The 25,074-nt window shown below is 33.3% G+C and overlaps 1 protein-coding gene across 1 annotated transcript in view; it reads right to left on the bottom strand.

Moving 5' to 3' along the window:
* Positions 1 to 25,074, bottom strand: part of LOC126892370 (tumor protein p53-inducible nuclear protein 2) — a 412,338-nt gene that overhangs the window by 317,068 nt on the left and 70,196 nt on the right. The window lies entirely within an intron of this gene.

Genomic DNA, 25,074 nt, shown 5'->3' with positions numbered 1-25,074 from the left:
TGTACCGTGGAGAGTGGCAAAAAACGGGAGAGACCCATGTCCAGCAGTGGACTGAAGAGGATGCATGATAATGATGTTTATTGTATATTGTTTGGGATGTACTTGCTCAAAGATGTCGTGATATATCTGTAGACATGCTGTCGTTTTATTGACTTCCAAAAGGCATTTCATCATGTAAAGCACTATATTATATTAATCGAATTTCTAAAAGACATTAGCTTGGACGGCAGGGACGTTCGCATAATTGCAAATTTGTATTTTAATCAAACAAACTCAGGATAACAAGTAGTTTCAACGATTTTCATAATGAATTTCCATAAAACTCCAGAAGACAACGTGTACCAGGCACCAGGTACCTCTTACAGCTTCGCCAACCCAATAATGCATTTTCCGCCTACAACAATGAAATTTTCATTTGTCCCTCATGCCAAGTGTTCAAGAAATTTCCTAAGACTCTCCCAAATCGAATGCAATAGGTTTCATAACGATCCATCTTACTTTAAAAAAGTTAGAGGTTTAGGCGATTTTAGTGGTTTATTTCCCCGCATATACAATGATGAGCGCGCTAATAACCGGCAAAATAACGCAAAAGTTGGAAAACATAATATATTGTGAAGTAAAAAGAAATCAAACTAGAAGAGGTTGAAATTATCGATATAAACGTATAAATTAACATTACATTTCATAGTTTCCCACCTTTATATGTATCGGAGAAGTATGACAACTGTCACTATGACAGGAGAATTGTATGAAATACTCCTGTCACAGACGTCTTAAGGTGGGAAACATGTAATGTAATGTTAATTTATACGTTTATATCGATAATCTCCACCTCTACTAGTTTCACCTCGTTTTATTTCACAATTTGTTATGTTTTCCATCTTTTGCGTTATACTTTTTTGCGTTATGTTTTGCGAATATTTCACTTATTTGCAAATAATTATACGATGTAATATGTAATTACAAAATAATGTGGATAACGTTTTCGATGTCTCGTAATGATAGTCATTGATCTAGAATAATTGTCACAGTTTCTAAGAAACAAGTGTAAGTACTTTATAGCGAGCATTTCCACGGAGAGGTAATATAGTGCAGCTACAGGTAGTAACTTAGTTTAAAATGTGGTCTACAAGAACGGTGTGGCAATTACTGTATGTATCTTAGTAATCTCTTCTGGATAATAAATACTTTTTTCAACGAATATTTTAAAAATGTCTCCTAAATCCATCAAGTCTTGATTAGTACACGTACACGGATTTTTCATTTCCCACTAGTTGCCATAGGATTTACACGGAATAGACACGTTATTTTCTACACGGATCAAACTAATTCACATTGGCTATGAATCCGTCACCACCCTTCATAAAACAATTATTAAAAGACAAATACAGTGATGAGTTCACTAAGAACAGGCAAAATAACGCAAAAGACGGAAAACGTAAGTGAAATAAAAAGAGATGAAACTAGTAGAGACGGTAAATTATCAATAGAAACCTATACATTTAAGTTATTAAGGCTCTACATCTTTCGTTCATAGACAAAATGAGATTGTTGATAGCCTGTTGAGGTACGTTTTTCCATTCTTCTATCAGATGTTCTCGGAAACGGATCGGCGTGTATGTTTTCCATATGTGGAGTAATTCTTCGTTGAATCATATTCCATACATGATCGAGAGGAATTAGGTCGGGGGATTGTGCTGACCAAGGCAACACATCAATACATTCGTTGGTAAGCCGGTATGTCACTGGGAGTGCGACATGTGAACGGCCATTATTATGCATGGGGTGGAAGTTTTGACCAACAGCATCAGCAAACGGATGAGCGATAGGTTGTAGAATGGTGTTGAGGTACTGCTGAGCTGTAAGGGAAGCGGTTTGGAAAATCGAGATCCGTTCTTCTACCGACTATTATTCCACTCCATACCATTACTGCACCACGTCTGTATGTGTGATCGTCCTGAACATGTTTTAAGCGTTCTACATTTCCAGATAGTTTCCACACTCTTACTCGACGAGAATCTGGATGAAATCCAAATCTAGATTCGTCAGAGAATAAACCTGTAGCCCAATCATTTGCATCCTAGTTTTGATATTCTTGAGACCACTCTAATCTTGCAGCGCGATTGCCTCTGAAGATAGGTGGACATTTCAATGGAGTTCGATTGTAGAGAGTGGCTTCATGGAGACTATTTGCTACAGTATTATAGCCTATGGTTACCTGGTGTGCCCTCTACAAGTCGCTGACCAATTCAGGTGCTGTAAATGTTGGTTGTCTTTAACACTAAAATTGGTCTTGATCTGCAGTTATAGCGCGCTCACGTCCTTGATGACGTTAGGCTAGACTTCCAGTGTCACAAAAATGCCGAAACAATAATTGACTTGTAACACTGGGAGACTCCCATGGACTCAGCTACATTAGTTTACCGCATGCCACATTGAAAAAGGCCTACAGCCCTATTTATCTCATCCAAAGTTAAACGACGTCGATCCATAAGAAAAAACAATATTTTCAAACAAGAACTTTATAGCATGAATAAAATCGAAACTATTAGCTGAATATTTACGGCAGTGTAAAACCTACACTGAAAAAATATTCTTCCTCCCCTGAAAAAAGATTTGTCATATATTAGTAGTTATCACTAGAGTTCGGATTTAAAAGCACAAAGAAACGCAAAAAAGCGCTTAAAAAGTATAACGGTTTTGTGAAAAAATCATTTTTTTATACAAAAAGAAAGCATGAAAATAAGCATATAAATTTTGACAAACCTAAATTAAATGAGGAAAATAAGCCTAAAATGATTTCTAAGCTTAGCTTAAAAACTAGTAAGTACCTATTATAAATTTAAAAATAAAATAGAATAAACAAAAAAAAAATAGATAACTGAAACAAAAATGCTAATTTTTAAACGCTTTTATTTAGTTCAATAGTTTGCGTCAAATCTTTAGACGTTAATTTGACTGCCTTTTCTCCAATGCAAATGAATGAAAATTTGCAGATATATGCATTCATGGGAACAATACACGAATAGTCAATAAAAAATAAAAATTTTATGTTTATTAATTGTTTAAATAAAAAAACTATTTTAATGGAAAATGATTAAATTCTCTTGTTTTTTACAATGTAAAAACTTGAAACTTTTACAAAATTATAGCTAATGATATGAACTATACATAATTTCAGGGCCGTGCCGTGCTATGATGCGGTGAGGCAGTCGCATCAGGCGGCATCACAAGGGAGCGGCATAATCAGTAAAATCAAAATTCAAATTGAACCATTTAATAATTAAAAAAATATATAGGACCAAGTGTCAGCCGAAGGTATAAATATTATATACATGCAACGCTTATCTTTTTCTGTAAGTTCTTTGTTATTCCGACACTGAGGTATACGATTTATGAATTTATGTTTTTACAGCAATGTTTTGTCCAACCAAAAAAATAAAAAGTTACAGACAATCTGGCTACGACCAAATGAAAATTACTGCAAATAAAATTGCAGAAAATATTGATATAAGTTGATATCTTAATATAAGTTGATTACGAAAAGTCTGTGGATGAGCTCTTAACAATGGAAAATAAAAAAATATATTTTTCATCTATATTTTAGATATTGTCATTAATACTTTGATTGATCGATTTTCGCTTCTAGAAACTCTAAAAATTTTAAATTTTTATATGAAAGTTTTAAATTGAGGGAATAGAACACTAGAAAAATATTGTATAAATCTTCATACTTTCAATAGAAAAAGATAAAGAATCGGATAGAGAGGCTAAATAGGCGGATATATTTTTTAGAAGTATTTCGTGATATATCCCAAATGATATAAAAATAAACTCCATGAATTATTTAAGGGTTTTGAACTATTTGTGCCAAAATAACCTAATTTCTTCATACCTAAATGTAGTTATATCACTAAGAATTTTATTAACACTCTCTGTCTCGGTAGCTAATGGGGAAAGAAGTTTTTCAAAATTAAAAATTATTAAAAACTATTTACGAAGCTCCAAAGACAAACACAACTAAAAAAATTTAGCACTCATTTCAATAGAGTCTACTCACTAGCTGCTACTTTAGACTACACCAATCTGATTGACGAATTTGGCAAAATTAAAGTCAGAAGAGTAAAATTGTAATTTTTGTAAATGTTATTTAAGGCTATCGATACATAATTCGCAAATATTTTAATCCCTACTTGTCTGTCTTTACATGGCAAATTACGTGTAGTAAAATTCACACTGGTATGGATATGTAAACTTTACTAGAATGTCATTATACTTGAAAATGTCATCATTAACTTAAAGAGCTGGCTTTTGAATGTTCTTGGATAAGTGTTATTTGTATAATTGCAAATTATTAATTCAGTTAATAAATGTGATAATTTTTTCACTAATTATGTATTCAGTGATTGTAATAATTTATAAGTACAACAAAAACTAATAGATACTCAATCGAGAAAAGAGGAAAAGTGTTAAAGTGATTTTTTAATAATATATTGTTACTATGGAACGCTTACAATTTTGAACATCTTTAATAACAAAATACTTGGATCACAGAATATATTATCCTGATATATTCTCTGTTTGGATCTTCCACAAATAATACACAATAAATAACCTTAATAAATACGCTATATATCAATATTATTTAATCGACAACTCAAAATATTCCCGATGCCATGTCAAATATTTAAAATTGTCACTGATTGTGTGACTGACAATAAGCTGACAATATTCTATTCGACTGAGTGCGTTGTAAGACAAAGATAGATTTGGAAAATATTACCACGGACATTGTGTTCATTTTTGTCGAATCCTGAAAAAACTAATAAATATCTTTGAAAAATTTAAACGCAGAATGAAAGACAAAATTATTACCGAGGACCGAAAGTCACTTAGAATAAATAAAAAGTTTATTTTGAATGAGATATTTGAAATTAAAAATCACACTAAATTTTCTCTTAGTTTTTCACCCCTGTAACTTATTAAAATAAACATTATAGAAGTTCTCTCTAACAACGTAATCTTTCATTCTGTGTTAAAATTTTTCAAAAATATTTATTAGTGTTCTTATGATTCGAAAAAAATGAATACATTTAAAAAGCACTGGAGCCGAAATTTTGCGCCTACCCCCTTAAGTAAGGGGCGGCATTCCGAAGACTTGCATCATATTGAAAAAATGTACCGCACGACTCTGCATAATTTCACTTTTTTCGTTAATTGTTTACGTTATGCAGAGTTATGCTTCATAAATAAACAATAAAGTTTCAAATTTTTTGCCGATTCCGTCTACTTTTCATGTTAGTACATGTTTTACCTATACATATTTTAATAAACATGACGATATATTTTAATGTTTGAAAAGTGTAAGACTAAAAAGTAAAAAATAAAAAATATATAAAAAAAAATTTTAAGAAAACTGTTTATTCGATGAAGACGCGCTTTTCTTTGACGAATGTGTTAGATTTTTTCAATTTTTTTTATTTTTAGCTTTTAAGTTGATTTTTTATATTTTTAATTTCAGTCACTCGTAACTAAAAAAAAGCGTTTATTAAAAAATTTTTTTTTTTTTCATATTTTTTTATTAAAGCATGAAATAACTAAATACTTATTTAAATGTTCCATCGTAAAGTTTCGGCTCCTGTCACTCAAAACAATTTTGTATATCGAAAAGCTTCTTTCAACGTCCACAATGGTTATTGGTGCATACTTATACTTTGCCACTACTGCCGGATCCTTATTTATACTTTCAACGTGTTCTCTATTTAAAACTGAAAATATTTAAATATCGGTTGAATCGGAGAGAAAAGGATATGGGACTACTGACGGTGGGGCAAAAAGCTCCGACACCGGTATAGGCTCTTCCTGCACTCTTCGATTTAACTAGAGTATAATGCTGCTGCATTTTCAGATTGCAAAGAAATAGAAAATGTTTATACATTTCTAATTCATTTACTCTTTTGTGAAGTACTTAGGAAACCTTCTCGTTGGAACTTTACCACGCTGAGCAGATGGGACGTGAATTATTTAAAATTCCCTCATCTTAATGTTCGTCTCGGCACCCGTATGGCTTATAATTTTTGAAAGTCGCGGAGTTAGTAACCAGAGAGTTTCCATATGTTGTCAATCTAGTGGTATGAGAAAGATATTTATTGTCGTTTTCTGTACTACTGGATTGAGAACTTAGTTTGTGAAATTATTTCATTTTTTGAAAATATCTTTTGATATTCTTCGTTTTTTGTTAATACATATTTGACTTTTGTTAATACTATCTGACACATTTTTCCAGGGATACCTTCCATCTTTTTTTTTTCAAAACTGTTTATTTTTTGGATCGACTCAACTAATGACATTTGCTGTTTCTCAAAATATTTTATTGTTTCACTCACAAAACAAAAGTTGTTTTTGATGAAAGCAAGAATGCTTTGTAATTCTGTTTCACCTAAAACATCCTGAAAATCTTTTATCGATAGCAGTATCAGTATCTTTAAGTTCCAATACGAAGCTTTTAAAATTTTCGAAATATTCGGCGTAGTATAAAGCTGCACCTAACCATGTGCCCCACCTAGTTAACACTGGTTCCGATGGTAATGAAGTGTTCGGGAATTTTTCTCTAAAAAGTTGCACCCTTAAAGGAGCTTTGATGAAAATTTGTATCCCATTTTTTATCAACTCATTAACAAGTGGAAATTGCAGCCGTATAGTCTCAGCAACGCGATTCAGGACGTGTGCTAGACAAGTGCAGTGAATTAGATTTGGATAAAAATGATAATAATATATATAAAACAAGCACCAAATAAGCACAGAAATTAAAAAAGGCATAACGATTTTAAAAAAGCAAAAAAGCATAAAAAAGTGGTGTCAAAATGACTTCTTTTGCTATGTCTTAATCACAAAAATCTACAGGATGAGCCACTGTATAAACTCTATCGAAATTATTGTTTATAAGATTCTGATAACTACTAATGTGTTCTGGTACTATTACAATAGTTTTTGTGTCAATATCAGTTTTGTATAACCTCTACAGGAAAAATACAGATACCTACACGCTTTAAATCACACATAAAGAGTAGAATATTTCGTTAAACAAATATTTTGACAATGTGCGATCTTTTAAACATATAATTTATTATAATTATTCAGATTTTAGGTTGTTTGTTTTTTAATTGTTTAGATAGAGATCGTTGACATCTAACCTTCTAAATATCACAATATCAGTCTTCAAGACAAGAAGTGGACGAACTCAAATGATGAAAACAAACAAATAAACGTTTGAAGAAGACACAAAAGAATTTATGGAGTTGGTTTGTGATTGCAATTATATTGACCAAAAAAATTGTTCAATTGTTGTTTTATGCTATCGTAAGTTTTTTTTCAAATATTCTTTTGGAAATAAATGATAAATTGAAAAATAGAAGTTGTTTTAACATATAAAATAGGTCATAATATACCTTTTGATGGTTATGTAATGGCGCCAAAATTCTACCAGAACGACCATGTAATTATTGTACTCGTATTAGGTACTTATAATTATAAGACAATAAGAAATGAAACACACTTACTCGTAAGAAGAATCAAAAAAGGTTTCTGGGGACGTTTTTCGAAAAAAAATGAAAAATGATTTTTACGGTATGCCAAAGGAAATATGGTGCATTATAAGAAGTCAAAGAACGGAGGTAAATGAACTAATAGAACCAAAACATAAAAAAGATACATGGAATGACTATCTAAAAAAGCTCTATATAGAGGAAGAACAAATGACCCGAGAACCGAAAACACCAGAAGTTTCCACAAATGAAGATGTTAGTTAATATAAAACACAGGAAGTTCGAAAATATAAAAGAAGAAGAACAGAAAAGATGCAGGTAAAGACAGAATACCAAACGAGTTACTGAAATACTGTGAAGCAACAATGACAGAACAATTAACAACATTAATTAACAACATCATAAAACACAATAAAATACCGAAAAAATGGAGACCGAGCGAACTAATGCTACTATTCAAAAAGGAGATAAAAAGCAGCCAGAAAACTACAGAGGTATAAATTACTAAAACTTACAACTATGACTACCCTCAAACTTACAACTAAAATTCTACAAGAACTAATGAATCAGAGGATAAGTTTGGCAGATGAACAACAGAGTTTGCGTGCTGGAAGATCGTGTACTGATGCAATATTCGACATAAAGCAAATTACTGAGAAATCACCAGAGTATAATGGACCAGAATTTCTGTCTGATTGATTTGAAGAAAGCATTTGACCGAGTAAGACTCAAAGATGCCATCCATCTTCTTTATAATAGAGTGGTCCCAATAGATATTTTAACACTATTTATAGGCCCCTGCCACTTTTATACAACTGGGAGTTGTAAAAGAGGGTCCAGTTGCAGATACCAGCATCCAGTTCCAGTCCCGACAAGGTTCCAGGAGGAACCATCTTTTAAGGAGGGGGCAATGTGACACTATTTATAGGCCGCTCACAGCCTGGCCTATTTCTTTCCGAAGCTTCTCGTCGTTACGAGAGAAAACCATTCCTTTCCACGGAATTCGGAACGAGGGATACCGAAGTACATATACAAGAACGAGAGATTCATTTAGCAGGCCAGTCAGTTATCGACGCGTAATAATTATTGTATTTAGAATCGAGTTGTTCGCCGTGTATTTTGAAATGTATTAGTTATTGGAATTATTATGCTTTAGTTAGTAAAATCATAAATTTGACATTGTAAATAAATTAGATGTGTTAGTTTGAGTTATTTGTAAGTATTAAATAAATTAAATAAGTGCTGTAAAAAAAATAATATAAAGTAAGTATTCCTTTATTTAAATTAAACTTAGTGCCTAAAAACATAAATAATAAAATAGTAAAGTCAACCGCGTAAATCAGTACAATATAATAAAAACCATTGAAAACATCTACCAAAACAACAAAATGGAAGTCAGAATAGGTGGACAACTTACAGAACTTTTAGAAGTAGACTACGGAATAAGACAGGGAGATTCATTGAGTCCTATTCTCTTAAATTTAATTGTGGATGAAATAATCAAAAGCGTCAACAAAAAAAGGGGATACAGAATGGGAAACAAATACTCTGTTACGCAGACGACGCAATATTTAAAGTCCAAGATGAAAATAGTCTGCAAAGATTAGTCCACAGATTTAACATAAAAGCAAAAGAATTTAATGACAATTTCATCTCAGAAAACTAAAGCAATAGTAATCAGTAAAGAACCAATCAGATGTAAAATAGAAATTGATGGTATCAGTATTGAAAAATACTGATAATACCATGAATTTCTATTTATTTTTTCAGTAAATACAATGATATTAACAGGAAAAACATTGTATAAAAGAAGCATAAAAACTTACAACATGAGGTTAGTCCATTAAATTTTTAACAGTATCACAAAACATAAAATATATAAAATTACTAATCTTTTGGTAGTTACAATGTTTTAATTTTATCTCATAGTAATAGATTTTGACACTGAAATTTTTCATAAAAACTTGGTTGTTTATTTCAAATGGATTATTAATCGACGTCTCGTAACTGGCGTCGCTCTAGATTTAAATCATGTCTTTCTGTCTGATTCTGCCACATCATTAAGTTCATTTGTATTAGTAATAGCTGATTTACAAAATCCATTTTTTTTAATACGTATTACGAGCAAACAGTAGCGATCAACAGGTAACAACAAACGCGTTCCAAGATTGCGGCTCTAATTTTGAATATTTTGTCTAGATATTTGGCATAAATATTCGTAATATAATAAAGAATGGCGGTACAGAGCCCAATTTTAGAAATATATTAGTATGTGGAAATTACTCTATAACTAAATAAAATATTGAAAAAAGGAGCCTGTACCGCCATTAAGAAAGACAAAAAAATACACTTTCTTCAAATAAACTAAAAATCGATTTTTTTATAACAAGAAATCGAACGTCACTGACTTGGCAACATTTCACGCCTATGTGTATAAAAATTATTGTTTTTGATAGTATAAACGTCACTGTCAGTGTCGAAGTACCGATGCACTGTTGCCTCACTTTTGAAAGTTCGCAGAACTTTCGCAATCTTGGACCGCGTTTGTTGCTACCTGTTGATCGCTACTGTGTGCTCTTAAACATTAAACACAAAGCAAACTGGGACAAATCCATGGCCCAAGAAAATCAAGTCTGGGACTACCCAAGGTTCCCCATTAAGGCCTATCCTCGTCAACCTATATTGTCTTTCCCTGTATAATATAATCCCCTCTTCATGTAAACTAATTCAGTATGCAGACGATTTATTTATTTCTTCTGATTAGAGGGAGTGATATTAATGAATTGGTAATTAATGTAAATAAATTCTTGAATCAGATGGAATCATGGTTGCTAGACCACAATTTAGATCTATCTCAGAACAAATCTTCTGCAATATTATTTACAAAAGGAAACACGAAAATCTCTCCCCCCAACGTAATATTTTGTAACCAGAATATTGGTTGAGTGGATTCAGTCAAATACCTGGGGGTAAATATTTAAAAAAACTTAAAGTGGAATTCATACGTAAACTCAATAGAACTAAAAGTAAATCGTGCCCTGAATGTGATGAGAGCTCTGTGTGGGACTTTCCAAAAACCTTGCAAATTGTACACAATTGTCTGATTCAGAGCCATCTGGCCTATGGCTGCCAGGTAATTTTCGATTGCCCAATTTCCTCAATTAAAAGATTGGAGAAACTAAAATACAAAAGTATCCGAATTATAACTGGATGCATGAAATCCACCCCAATTCATGCCCTCTTAAGTGAAAGTGGTCAGATCTCGCTTAAATCTAGATGGGAATGGCTTAGCTCTAAATTTATATTAATTCAATGTTAATTGGCAATTAAATTATTTCCGTTCTCGATCTGTTAGACTTGGCAATTAAAAGGAACCAAAATCATTGGAAAAACAGAAATATCCCATTTCTAGTGCTTTTAAAGAACAAATTTAAAAGTACTTATCCCAACTTATATTTAAGTGAATTATACCCATGCCATAACTTTGAATTATTATCAATTATCAACAATTCCAATTATAAATATCCAATCTAATCGTTCAGATGAACTTGCCTCAGTTCAACTCCAAAATATAAGTCTAAATAAACCTAGTCACACCAAATTCTTCACGGATGGCTCGGTTGATGGTGAATGATCAGCAGGCTTTGGTGTCTTTAGCCCAGAGATCAACTATTCTTATACCAGTAAACTACCTAAGTATACCCAAATATGTACGGCTGAGATTGTCGCAATTAATCATGCTCTCCAAATTATTTTGAAAAATGATATTAAACAAGCAATCATCTGCTCGGACACTAAAAGTGCCATAAAGAAAATAGGCAGATCAACTTATCTATGGAAACGGAACACTCATCGTTCTTGACCAAGAGAGGCATCATTGAAGCGAAAGAAAATAACGTTAATATTAGTCTGGTATGGATTCCAGGACACTCGAATATTAAAGGGAACATGGTGGCTGATAAACTAGCTAATATAGGTAGAACCTTAAATGTAGCTGCTGGTATCACTCTTCACTATTTCAACTTTCTACCAGACATCAAGCATTCCATCTGGAATCGGTGGAAGCAAGAATGGCAGGGGAAAAATCGAAATAATTCATTTTACTCTAAAATTGTACGTCAGATAGATAAACTCCTCTGGTACCACAATTTTGCATACCAAGACAGAAGACATATTATAACCACCATTATTAGAATGAGGACAGGTCATTGTGCTACTCCGGTTCACCTATTCAGGATAGGAGTAAAAGACAACCCATATTGTGACTTAGGCCAAGTTGGGTCCTTAAATCATCTGATTTTTGAGTGCCCTATAAATATGTCACCCAGTTTTGACCTATATAAAGAATTAGCTAAAACAAATATCCCTACCCCCATTGAAATTTGCCTACTTATGTCCAACCTTAATCCCCGTAGGATTAACCTGATGCTTAAATTCCTTAACTTAGCCAAACTTAACTTATAAATTAATCAATTTCCAACTTTGAATTAAAAAAATTAAAACATTAGAGGATTAAAAAAATAAAGATATAAAAAGATATTAGACCCCAAAATGATAAAAGTTTTAACCCTTATGTTATAATATTGTCTTACCTGTAGGGACTGTCTGGCCCTATAAGAAGATGTTCCTGCTAATAAATATTTAAAAAAATTGAGGCTTTAACATATATATTTGGAAATATTCGATTGCCCAGAGCAAGACAAGAGTATTTCCCTGGTGTAAGCTGGGCGAATTATCCCGAGATATATAAGCCAATAAAGGAAGAAGAAGAAACGCAAAGCAAAAAGTTAGGTTAATAATACATATTAATATGGATTAACTGACAGATCTTCAGTCATTCATAGTTTGTGGTTAACAACGCAGACCACTAGGTGGCGCTATATCGTTTGCTTCATCAAAATTAATGGGAAATGTCAGGAGTTGTATGTATTACAGTCTAATGTATTTGGTTATAGTTCTCTAATTTTTGTTAGTTACTTAAATAAATTATTTAAAAATGAAAAAATGACTGGTTATTTGAGGAAGGTGGAAAATCCATGTTTATAACATGGAAGTAAAGTGCCTTTTCCTCCCTTGAATGATTACTGCCCTCCGCTACGCGTCAAGCAGTAAACTTCATTCTAGGGGAAAAAAGTAGCATTTTGCTCCCTTGTTATTCGCTCCGAACGTTAACAAAGTGTCAAAGCAAAATCGACCGACCTGCTCATGGTGGCGTTGTTTGAATCTTTATAAGGACGCTTTATTGTATGTTTAAATGGGACATTTAAAAAAAATGCCATATCACGTTATTTGTTGTGTTGTTCACTGTAAAAATACATGGAAAACTAGTGATGTGAAATAATTTTATTTTCCTCGTTCCCAAAAAAATTAGATCAAAGAATAAAATTAATTAACGCTGTTATAAGGATGAAGTGAGAATTTTTTCTATATATACAAAGGATGTGGCAATATACAATATACACATATGATATAATAATATTATTTACGTTTTTATAAGTTTTGTACATATTACATACACTTTTTAACTCTGATAAATCCGAATTGACTCCAAAAAGTACGGATACGGTATGTCCTATATATCCTCACTATCGTAAATTATGTCAATAAATCTTTATTAATGACAAAAATATTTTTGTTGAACTATAGATGACATTATAAAAGAATTACTAATGAATTCTAACAATTTGTATTCGATTATTATCACTAGAAAATAAAATAATCAAGTTTAACAAAATAATCCCATAAGAATCAATACTAAAACGTCCTTACAAAACTGACAGCGTGTCACGTGACTGTAAATTTCTGTAAATAGAGGGGAGACGCACGGAGCCAATACAAATAGCTATGTATTATGTCCTGTATTTTAGTACATAATATCTGAACAATAATTAATATTGTAATTGCGTTTTTACAGACTGATCAACAACCATACATGTAAATGCAACTACACGTTTCTCTTTGAGTACGGTACCTACTGACAGCGACTTCCCTTCTGGTATTTAAATTCAACCATACCTGTTTCACCAGCATACAACCGTCCGCGTCCGATGTCAGCTCACTTTTCTAGCCGGCTTGTTTAACAAAACGTTGTTCCTGTCTAAACTCCATTTACGGAAGAAAGAAGAATATAAATTATGTCAACGATATAGTAGGAAACCAGCGAGGCGCAAATGGTTGCAATTGCAAAGTGAAAAAATCACAGAGGAAATAATTGCAATTTGTTGCCGGATGTTAAACTGTCTCTAGGTTTTGCTGTTTGAACAATGATCACATCGAGGAAATATTAAACTTGTTAACTACATTGTGTAAAAATTATTTTTGTGTATAAAAACGATATAATTGTGAACGTCATTTATATAAACTGCTTATAAATTTCCCATTATCTTCTGTATATACGCTGTGAGCTCGTACGTAGAGGGGATATTTATAAATTCGCGAGCGCCAGTAGTGGCAAATCTGTAAACGTTTACCGGAAATTTGACATAAATGTCAAAGTGATTAATTTAAAATTAAAATTAAAAACATTAATTATAAAAAATATTAGTTGGTCAAAGCTGTGGTATATATTTTTACCTTAAATATACTTACGTTTTAAATACTGAATTTATGTTTTTTTAATGTTCCGTAATATGTAACTATAAATTGATCTAGCGCCATCTACACGATAATTGTGAAAGTATTCGCAGTAAGAAATTCATATTTCATCAATAGAACGTCAAAATGATTAGCAAAATCTTAAAAAAATCCGTTATAATTTAATTACTTTTTAGCGTTGTAAATATTAAGCGATAACAATTAAATAATAAATTTAAAAATTACCGGTGAAAGTTGAATTAGTAATCCGCCAGGAGCGACACCAGCGAAGCTCAGAGCGTATACACAGAAACTATCAACCATGGACTATACAGGGTGTACAAAGTCAAGTACAAAAAGCAAATAGACTGGAAGCGTGCCTTAGTAAAGCCTGATTTTCATTAGACGTGCAAGGAACCGAACCGGCAACGGCAAGGCACGGGCAAGGTTTTCGGAGCCAATTCACACTGCGAAAGGCTTGCCGCGGGTTGGTTGGTTTGTGTAGTGAACAATGTTGAAATTGAACGTTAACAAAAATTGCTCTAATATTAGACAAAAAAACAGAAAATGAAAACAAATATTGCAGAAATAGAAAAAGACGTTGTTGGGTGCTTAAAATGCTAAAGAAACGCACAACAGAAGGAGAATTTGCAACCTTAGATTCCGAACTTTTAGACGATCAGACAAATTTTTTTAAATATAACCGAATGACAGTGAATGAATTTAACAACTTATGGCATATTGAACCATAATATTCAACCTAGTTCTTAAGTCACCCATCAGAAAAACCAATGAAACACCAAGACAGTACAAATTACTGCATATACAGACGATGCAGTTCTACACTTTAACACGAACACGACTAACTGAAGCATTCAAAAACATTGATCCTGAAGCACGAAAAAGGGAGCATTAAATAAACGAAGCAAAAACGAATGACATGACCGTCAAAAGAACACCTGACAATGAAAATTATATCACAATAGACAACTATACTCTTGAACGTGTGGATGCCTTCACATATCTGGGCACAGAAATCAGAAGAATTCCGTAAGGATCGAAATTAATGCACGTATTTCCAGAGGAGAATCGTACATACTATGCTATTAAAAGATTGATGATTAACTATTTAGATGGGAAATAAGCCACAATTAAATTGAAAAAATGATTTTATTACCGTTTCAGTAGTATTTTGTATTTTGACAACGAAACCCGATTTGGGCTTCGAAACGTTAATAAAATTATTTTTTCAATTTAATTGTGGCTTATTTCCCATCTTAATAGTCAATCATAAAAATTCCACAAGGAAATAGCTTCAGAACAACATAAAAGATTGATGACATCGAAATTATTAGACAAAAGAATCAAAATGACTATCTACAGAACATTGATTAGACCCGTATGGTTGTGAAACCTGAGCAATGACGAAAAGGAATGAAGCCCAACTCAGTTTATTCGAGAGAAAAGTATATGGCCCGGTGCAAGCAGAAGACGGCACATGGAAAATCAGTAGAAACAACGAGGTTAATGAATTGAATGAAGGTTACGATATTGTACAATTTGTGAAAAGTCAAAGACTGTCATGGCTGGGACATGTGCAGAGGAAAGACAATGAATAAACAACAAAGAAAATATTACAATGGAAGCTGATAGGAAGGCGAAAAAAGAATGAGTCAGAACGAGAGGGATGAATGACGTGGAAGACGACATGAAAACCATGAACATAAGACAATGGAAAAAAAGTACACAAGAGAAATCCGAATGGAAGGACAGCCAGACAGGCAAAGACCCATCCAGAGTTATGATGCCAAAAGAAGAAGAAAAATTGGCGCATATTGAGGAACCTCTACAAAAACAAAATACTTCTTTTCTCTATCGTCTTTATAAAACTGATTTTAAACAATCGAGATTGCAGATTGCTTGCCGGTAAGGTATTCACACTGTCGTGACCTTCACGGCACATGCTAGGCAAAGATTGTTTCGAAAAGAACGTCGCATGCAAAGCCCGTCGCTTGCCGGTGCCTGACACGCATAGTGTGAATTACATCCCGTGAAGTGCATAAGATTTTATGTAAAATGTATCTTGCCGAGCCGATGCCTTGCCCATGCCGAGCACTTGCCTTGCATGCCAGTGAGAATCAGCCTTGACACTATATGGCGAAACCGACATATTAATACTGAGACGAAGGCAAGAATTTAAAAAGCCAGTGTAAGACCAATAATGGCATATGCATCAGAAACAACACCCGACACAGCCACACCACAAAGCCTGAGGGTTTATAATAGCAAGAGATAAATCACTAATCAGTAGAAGTATTGAATGACCGCGCAAAAGATGGAGTTACAATCTTCCATAGAGGTATCTATCCGCCATTGAACAAGCAGAATTGCTTACAAAGAGGAAAAAGCAGAAGACAATCAGACGTGGTTAAAGCCCATATAAAACAATATTTAATTGGACCAAAAGCCGATATATAAAGCTGAACGAAAGCCATTCTGCTTTACTAATAAAAACTTGTATGTATGTATGTATCGGTTTTAGAACGTCTTTCGACGTTGTCCGATGCCTAACTTCCACGTCCTTCTATCATCCCATTGGCCATCTCTAAGATCCCTTGCACTCATTGCTTTGGTTACCCCTTCTTTCCATGTCTTTTTGGGTCTTCCTCGTTTTTTTGCGGTTTGGTGGTACCCACTGCATGATCTTTTTGGGCAATCTTGTGTCTTCCATTCTTTGAACATGACCATACCAAATCAACTGTTTCCTCTCAATGTCTGTTGTTAAGTAACCATCTATTCCAATTCGTCGTCTTACTTCCTCATTTCGAACTCTTTCCCTACGGGATATACCTAACGATCTTCTAAACACATCCATTTCTACAGCTTCTAACTTTTTCCTGTTGTTCTCGGTTATTCTCCAAGTTTCTGCTCCGTAAAGTAGGCTGCTTTTAATAAGTGTTTCATAGATATTGTATTTTGGCTGTATTCCTATTTCGGAGCTCCAAAGTATTCCATTTAGGCAGCCAATTGTTCTTCTAGCTTGTGTTACCCTTCTCTTTATTTCCTCATCGTCTTTTCCCGTTCTATCGAAGATTACTCCCAGGTACGTGTATTCACTACAGGATGTGATTTGTTCATTATCCTCTAGTTCGATATTGGATAACTCAGCTCCTATGGGTAGGTATTTAGTTTTTTCCACATTAATTTCCAAGCCCCACTGTTCATATTCCTCCTTTAGTTTTCTTGCCATATACTGTAGGTCGTCTTTATCATTAGCTATGATCACTTGGTCATCAGCAAATTGTAAGGTATATAAACAAACCTCTCCGAGGTCTACACCCATACCGTGGCATTTACGTTTCCACTGGTTTAGTGCTTTTGCAACATATATCTTGAACAAAGTTGATGAAATACAGCAGCCCTGGCGCAGACCCTTGTTAACTATGAACTTTTTAGATAGTGTGTTGCCAATTTTTACTTGTGATGTAGAATTTTCATATAGATTTTTTAAGGCGTTGACTAGAGTGTAGCTGATGTTAGTTTCTTGTAGTGATTTCCACAATTTAGTCACAGGAACGCTGTCGTATGCTTTACGGAGGTCAACAAACATGAGCTGGGTCTCTTGATTGGTTGCTGATTTTTTTTCAATTAATTGTTTTAGGCAGAAGACATTATCTGTGCAAGTCCTTCCAGCGCGAAAACCAGCCTGTTCTTCTTCTTCTTGTTCCCTATACTTCATCTCAATGAGATTTCTAAGAATGCGCCCGTACACCCGGCTTAGTGTACTAGTTACCGATATTCCTCTGTAATTTGAGCAATCCAACTTATTTCCTTTTTTATGAATGGAAGAAATATAAGCTACTTTCCATAAACTGGGTGGTGTGACACCGTTTATATATTTGTTAATACATCAAGTAAGTGCTTGAAAGAGTTTATCTGTGCCACATTTTATTAATTCGGCAGGAATATTTTCTGGCCCTGGAGCTCTACCATTTTTTAGTTCATTTACAGCTTTCTTCACCATATCAACTCCCACTACTATCTCTTCGCCTTTAACGAATACTTCTGTTGGTGATTGTGTGGTATATTCGGCTCTACTTTCTATTAGCAAACTCTCGTAGTATTCTTTCCATTTTTCTGTTGATATTAACTGAATAGAAGTAGTATTTCTTTCTGTGTTCTTTATTTTCTTTAAAAATTTCCACGTCTCTGAACACTTCCTTCCGCCTATGTAAGTGTTGATCTCTTGGCATTTCCTATCCCACATTTCTTTTTTTGCTGCTGTTACTGCTCTTCTTGTTGTTCTTCGTAGGTCCAAATATTTGTCTTTGTCTACTTGATGTTTAGTATTTAGCCACCGTGCGTACGCTTTCTTTTTCTCGATTATTAGGTTTTGTATGTCTTCGGTCCACCATAGCTTTTTACTGTGGCGTTCGGATTTTAAACCAAGCGCTTCTTTTGCGGCTGTTTGCATACTGTCTATTATATTTTTGTACACTTCTTCCACGGATACATTTTGGATTATATCTTCTAATTTTTCATTTAGTCTTCGTTGATATAGTGTTCTCGTACTTTCATGTTGTAAGCTGTCCAGGTTGTAATTTGTTGTGTTAAAAATTTCTGTGCCTTCAGGTGGTTCTTTTGTTTTCTTGGATCTAAACGGAAAAACTATTTCGGACTTTACCATAAAGTGATCAGAATCACATGATACTCCTCTATATACTCTTGTATCCATTACTTGTAATGTTGTATTCTGTTTTGTAATCACGTAATCTATGATCGATTTTAAATTTCTGGTTACCTGAATCCATGTATATTTGTGTATCTCTATGTGTTTAAAAAACCCGTTTGTTATTTTTAGCTGATGGTTTTCGCATATTTGAATTAATCTTTCACCACTGTAATTTTGGGTTATTTCTCCATGTGGACCTACCACTTTGTTGTTTACCTTCTGTCCGACTCTACTATTCAGATCTCCTGCTATGATCACTTCCCTAGTACTTCCAATTTTAGTAATTTCGTCATTGATTTTCTCAAAGAATTCGTCTTTAACAGCATAAGGCTGATCATCAGAGACTGCATATATACCGAGAATAGTGACAGGTTTTTGGTTAATTGCCAGGTTGATTCTTATGATATTTTCATCTACGGCTTCAAAATCTGTTATTTTGCGTTGATGTTTTTTATGTATCATGACGGATACACCTCTTTTCGCTCGCTGATGTTTCTCAACCCCACTATATATATGTACATAGTTCTTCAATATCTCTGTACCACATCCTTTCTTCTTTGTTTCAGTCAAGATAACTATGTCCATGTTCAATTTGGTAATTTCTTGGATGACTTCTTCCACCTTTCCGCTAATGCTCTGTACATTCCAAGTGCCAATGTTCATTGTCCATTTTCGTAGCTGTTGTCGTTGTCTGTTTAATCCATCCGAAGCTCCGAGGCAACTTTTAGGCTTTTTGGTAAATGCGGTTTTTTACAAGTGACAGGGAACCAACCTGACGTCTCAACCCCCAACCTGGAGGACCAGGTAATTTTTTGTTTAAGGTATTCTTCCTTTAGACTGGTTGTCTTTCAGGACTCTGGAGACCAGTCTTCCCCTTTAGGAGTGCGTGCGTGGTTTGGACGTTCTGAACGCAGTTTGATAGGTTGCGCGACATATACATGCCCCGCTTCCCTCACGTCCAGAGGGCCCTTGCCACTCACCCACGGACAAAAGGACTCCAGTCCCACGCGGGGTGAGTTGGAGGTGGGTATCGGGGTTTGGTCGTTGAGGGTTAGGTGTCGACAGGATTTCAAGGAAAAGGACAGCGGAATGCTGCTCCTATTAGTCGCCTTTTACGATCAAGTCAGGAGATACTGTGGGTGAATTCTACTTGGGCGGCCCGCATCCCACACGGGGATCTAATAAAAACTTTACTAATAAAAATCCCAAAACATTCACATAAGAATAAAATTTATTTAATAACGCTTAGATTCCAAATCATCTCTGTTATTGCTAACTTTCGACTTTTTATTAAAAACACATAATCGTCCCCAGGGGTCTAGGACGTTTCATCGCCGCCAGTTCATCGCCGCCTATTCGATGCTGCTAGTTCATCGCCGGCCGATTCATCGCCGGCCGTTTCGATGCCGCCGGTTCATCGCCAGTCAGTTAATCGCTAACTGATATATTTCCAAATTTTCGACCAATTTTCGACAGTTACATTTATTATTTATTTTTAGTATTAATTAGGAATTCTAGGAAATGCGAGATATGACCATTCCCGTTGCCATGCTTAATCTTTTAATAGACTTTTAAACTTTTATAATATAAAATATAATTTAACACTACAAATTTAATATTGTTTAGTATCAAATTTAGGGGAAGTAGAAATAGAACAGTAAATTAATATAATAATTTTTTTTATTTATTTATTTGTCATAAGTTTTGAACTGAATTTAACGTCGTGTCGTGTCATCTCCCATAATACAAGATCAACTGACTAACTGGCGATGAAACGGCCGGCGATGAAATAGACTGGCGATGAACCGGCGGCATCGAAACGGCGGCGATGAACCGGCGGCGATGAAACGTCCCATTCCGGTCCCCAGTACACCGTTCTTTGTTGAAAATTATTACAAAAGTTTTAAAAATGGTTTTACGCGTCCTTTGAGTGAGACTACCACTTTCTGAAGTTTTCAGAGTGTAGGATGGACACTAAACCTGTATTTTAATAGCTGTAGCTCTAGCGCCGTTATGTTTTGTTATTGCAAAACTATAATTTTTAGTTTTAATCAAAAGGTTATGGTTAAAATAATAGTTATTTATGTACCAAGTCAGTAAAGTGACTCTTTATCGAACGAGTCTGATATTACGAGAAGAGCGAGCGTAGCGAGCGAGGCGAGTATCAGACGAGTTCGATAAGGAGTCTTTACTGACGTGGTGCATACAAAATTTTATCGCCAACATATATTTTTTAAATTTAATATCGTCCGAACCACTGGGGTTATAAACGAAAACAATGGAAAATACATATTAAAAATAAAAAGAGATTGTAATATTAAGTAAATACATATGTACTAACAAAAAGTATACCTGAAAAATTTGTGATACAATTAAATGTCTTTTATTCCTATTTCCGTTAAAAACTGTATGATATTGTTGATATTTGTATTGTCTCTAAGAAGCTCAGATATGTCCCTGGGAAGGTTGAGTTTACTTCTCGTTTGCTATATTTGACAAATCGGTTTGTTATTTGACAAAGATATGTTTTATTTGATATTGGTTTTGATATTGGTTTTAACACTTACTTGCAATTTACAATTTAAGAACTTTTTAAATTTTAGAAGTCATAATAATTTCATGACAGTGATGACAGATAACTTGCAAGAAGGCCGCTTTCGATTTTTAATCGATAGTTATCAATATTGAATAATTACTAAATCGGTAAAGTTTTAATTTATTTTATATGAATATATACTGCAGAATTTCACTTCTTGACATAAATTTAATTGATAATATCGCAAATTGCGTACAATATTTTTAATAATTAAAGTAAATAAATTGTAAGTCCACTCAAATACTCGCCATTCGATTACTGCCATCGACCACTTACATTCAATCTCGGTTAATTTGATTAATCGCGGCAGGTAAAGTAAAATTCTTCTTTCAGTACAATAAAGTGTTACTTTACTGCTGCAAATGAGGGCAAATGAGTACAATAATGAATGACTTTAGTGACGGTTGGCGATAAAATAAATTATTTTTGTTGACCAAAAAGAGGGAGCGATCGTCGAGTCCAACACCCGCAACATGTCACTCTAATGTGGTACAGTTTTGTTATTACCAACTCTTAATTTGCATTTGAAAGTTCTTATAATTAATTACAAAAGATTGTCGATCTCTTGTCCAACAAATTTACAGCCTCGTTTCTTTGGTGCGACAACGTAAATAATATGTAAATTATGGCAGGTTATGTTTTGCGATTACAAAATTTCGGACATGAATAACAAGTGATCGATTGGAGGGTCCTTTATACAAATATCCGATAAAAATTAAGTATCAGATAGCCAGTTGGAAAAATTAATTCCAAAACTTTTTTATCTAATTTTTATTTTAGTCAAAAATTATTCCATCTGAAAATATTTATATTGGGTGGAACGGTGGAAGGTGGAAGGCACTTATGGAATAAAATTATTTCTGTCCTTGTTTTAATAAAATTTAAGAAACTATGAGACCCGTCGATTTTTAAACAAAAATGTGCACTTTTGAAACATAAATTTAAATGTACAGGGTGATTCATGCAAATCTAGCAGAGTCCATAAGCTTTATGTTTAATGGAGCACCCTGTAAATTGTTATATTTTTAAAAGCTGCTTGACAACCTGGTTTGAACGAACTATATCATAGAGGGTATATTATAAATAATACAGGGTGACATTTTAAAATTATAAAGTATGGAAACCTCTTATGGAATAAAATTGTTTTTGTCCTTATTTTAGAAAATTATAAAAAACACTAGGATACGTCAACTTTTAAATTTAAATATTCACTGTTTAAACATAAATCTACATATACAGGGTGATTCACGCAGGTCTAGCATAGTCCATGATCTTTAATTTTAATGAAACATAATATGTATATATTTTTATGTTTTTAGAATCTGCTAAAAAACCTCATATCAAAAAATGTATTATGTAGGGCCTATTGTGAATAATAGAGAGTGAAATTTTAAAATTATGTATAATTTTCGTCAAGATATTAAATACTACATAAAATTTTGAAATTAATAATTTATCATACTTTAAATAATGGTATTATTTTTTCAATTAGCTAAATAAAGACATACATTTTCTACTAAGTATAAATATATTGGGAATTGTATTTAATGTCGAAATATTTACTGACGAAATTTATAAATAATTTAAAAATTTTACTTTGTATTATTCATAATGGACCGTACATAATAAACTTTTTTGAAATAAGGTTGTGAAGTAGCTTCTAAGAACATAAAAATATACAGGGTGGTCCATTAAAACTAAAGATCCTGGACTATGTACTTACGTGCAACCACGTGTCTCAGTATTTTTTATAATTTTCTAAAATAAGGACACAAACGATTTTATTCCGTAAGTAGTTTCCATACTTTATAATTTCAAAATTTCACCCTGTATTATTCATAATAAACCCTACATTATAGTTCGTTGAAATCAGGTTGTTAAGCAGCTTTTAAAAATATAAAAATATATATGGTGCTCCAGTAAAAATAGACCCTGCTAGACTTGCATGAATCAACTTGTACATTTACATTTGTTTAAAAAGTGCACATTTTTATTTAAAAATCGACGGGTCTCAGCGTTTTTTATAATATATTGAAACGAGGCCAAAAATAATTATATTCCATAAGTGCCTTCCACACTGTATATTAATATTTAATATATTTTTTGAACTACATTATATTTAAATATTTTAAGCTATACCTATTTAAATTTTTCAACCGAATTAAATTTTGAAATTCCCGCGTAAGTTCCCGCTTGGATTAGTTCTGATACAAATCTCTTGGAGCGCTGAATTTCTTATTATTTAAGTAAAGCGTTGTGGCGTTGCCGTGAAGCATCTAGAGTTCTAGAGGTACAAAGGACAAAGTACAAGAGGACTACCACTGTTACCAGTCACTTCTCCGGATCGTTTTAGCGTCCATTCTGGTTAAAACCATTTTTAAGACTTTTGTAATCATTAAAAAGAAAACCGTGTACTGGGAACTAATATAAGATTCCTATTGTGAAGATTATCATTGTAACCTGTTGGTTCTTCCTGTGCTGCAAATTTTAAACTGACATGACGGTTTAATTCATATGCCATATTTAATATTCAGGGCGGCAGCTTTTACTTTAAGTCTCAATTTAAATTCAAAATTGATACATTAACAACGCCATAAATTTACCACTACATTTGATATTTAAATTAAAATGTTCCCTTCTCACCGACGAAACTAGTGAATATAAACACTTGCAGGTTCAAAATTGAGGATAAGATATGGAAAATTATGTAATTAAGATTGGCCCAATTTTTTAAATGATTTGTTTTCCATTAGTACTATCTTTATTGCATTTTAACTGTGTTAAACCGCTAGTTTCGTATATCTTTATTAAAAACATGTCATTAACTATTGTTGGCATTGTCATTGACATTATTCTGTTTTTAAAATGGAAATCATGTTTCCTAAAACAAGACCACATTAAATAGCTGTTTACTATCAATACTACAGCGAAAACAAGATATTACAAAAGAAACATGTGAAATGCAAATAGAAGAAACAATAAGAAAATATACTGAATTAAAATAATTACTCAAATAGTAGGTATAGACATATACAATAAAAGTAAAAGTAGAAGATGAACTAACCGACCCAATTGAATATGGCGATGGGATAAGACTGGGCGATTCCTTGAGTCCTTTATTGTTCAACCTGATCACGGAAATAATAAAAAGAAAGTAAGAACTAAAAAAGGATACCAAATGGGAGAAAAATAACTTAAAATAATCTGCTATGCAGACGATGTAATACTAATCTCTCACGGTGAAGATGATTTCAACGTATGCTGCACCAATTTAATATAACTGCCAGAAAATTTAACAGTTACTTTTCCCAAAAAAGACAAAATGCATGGTTATATGTTATAATACAATATGGAGTGACACAATATGAAGAAATAAAAATATCGGAAAAGAAATGAAAGGCAGAATTTACAAAACAGTCATCTGACCAATAATGACATATGTGGCAGAAACAAGACCTGACACAGAGGACAAAAAGATTGTTCGAAACAAGCGAGATGAAAAATCGATGGTAAGACTCTATGGGACAGAGCCAGAAGTACATATGACGGAGATGCAAGGTGGACAACATTAATAAATGGGTAAGAAACAGAAGAGTAGAATGGAATGACCACATAAGCCGAATGACAAT

Source organism: Diabrotica virgifera, chromosome 9 (assembly GCF_917563875.1).
Source record: "Diabrotica virgifera virgifera chromosome 9, PGI_DIABVI_V3a".
Lineage (NCBI taxonomy): Eukaryota > Metazoa > Arthropoda > Insecta > Coleoptera > Chrysomelidae > Diabrotica > Diabrotica virgifera.
The sequence above is the reverse complement of the archived record's forward strand: the minus strand, read 5'-3'. Positions and strand labels throughout refer to the sequence as shown.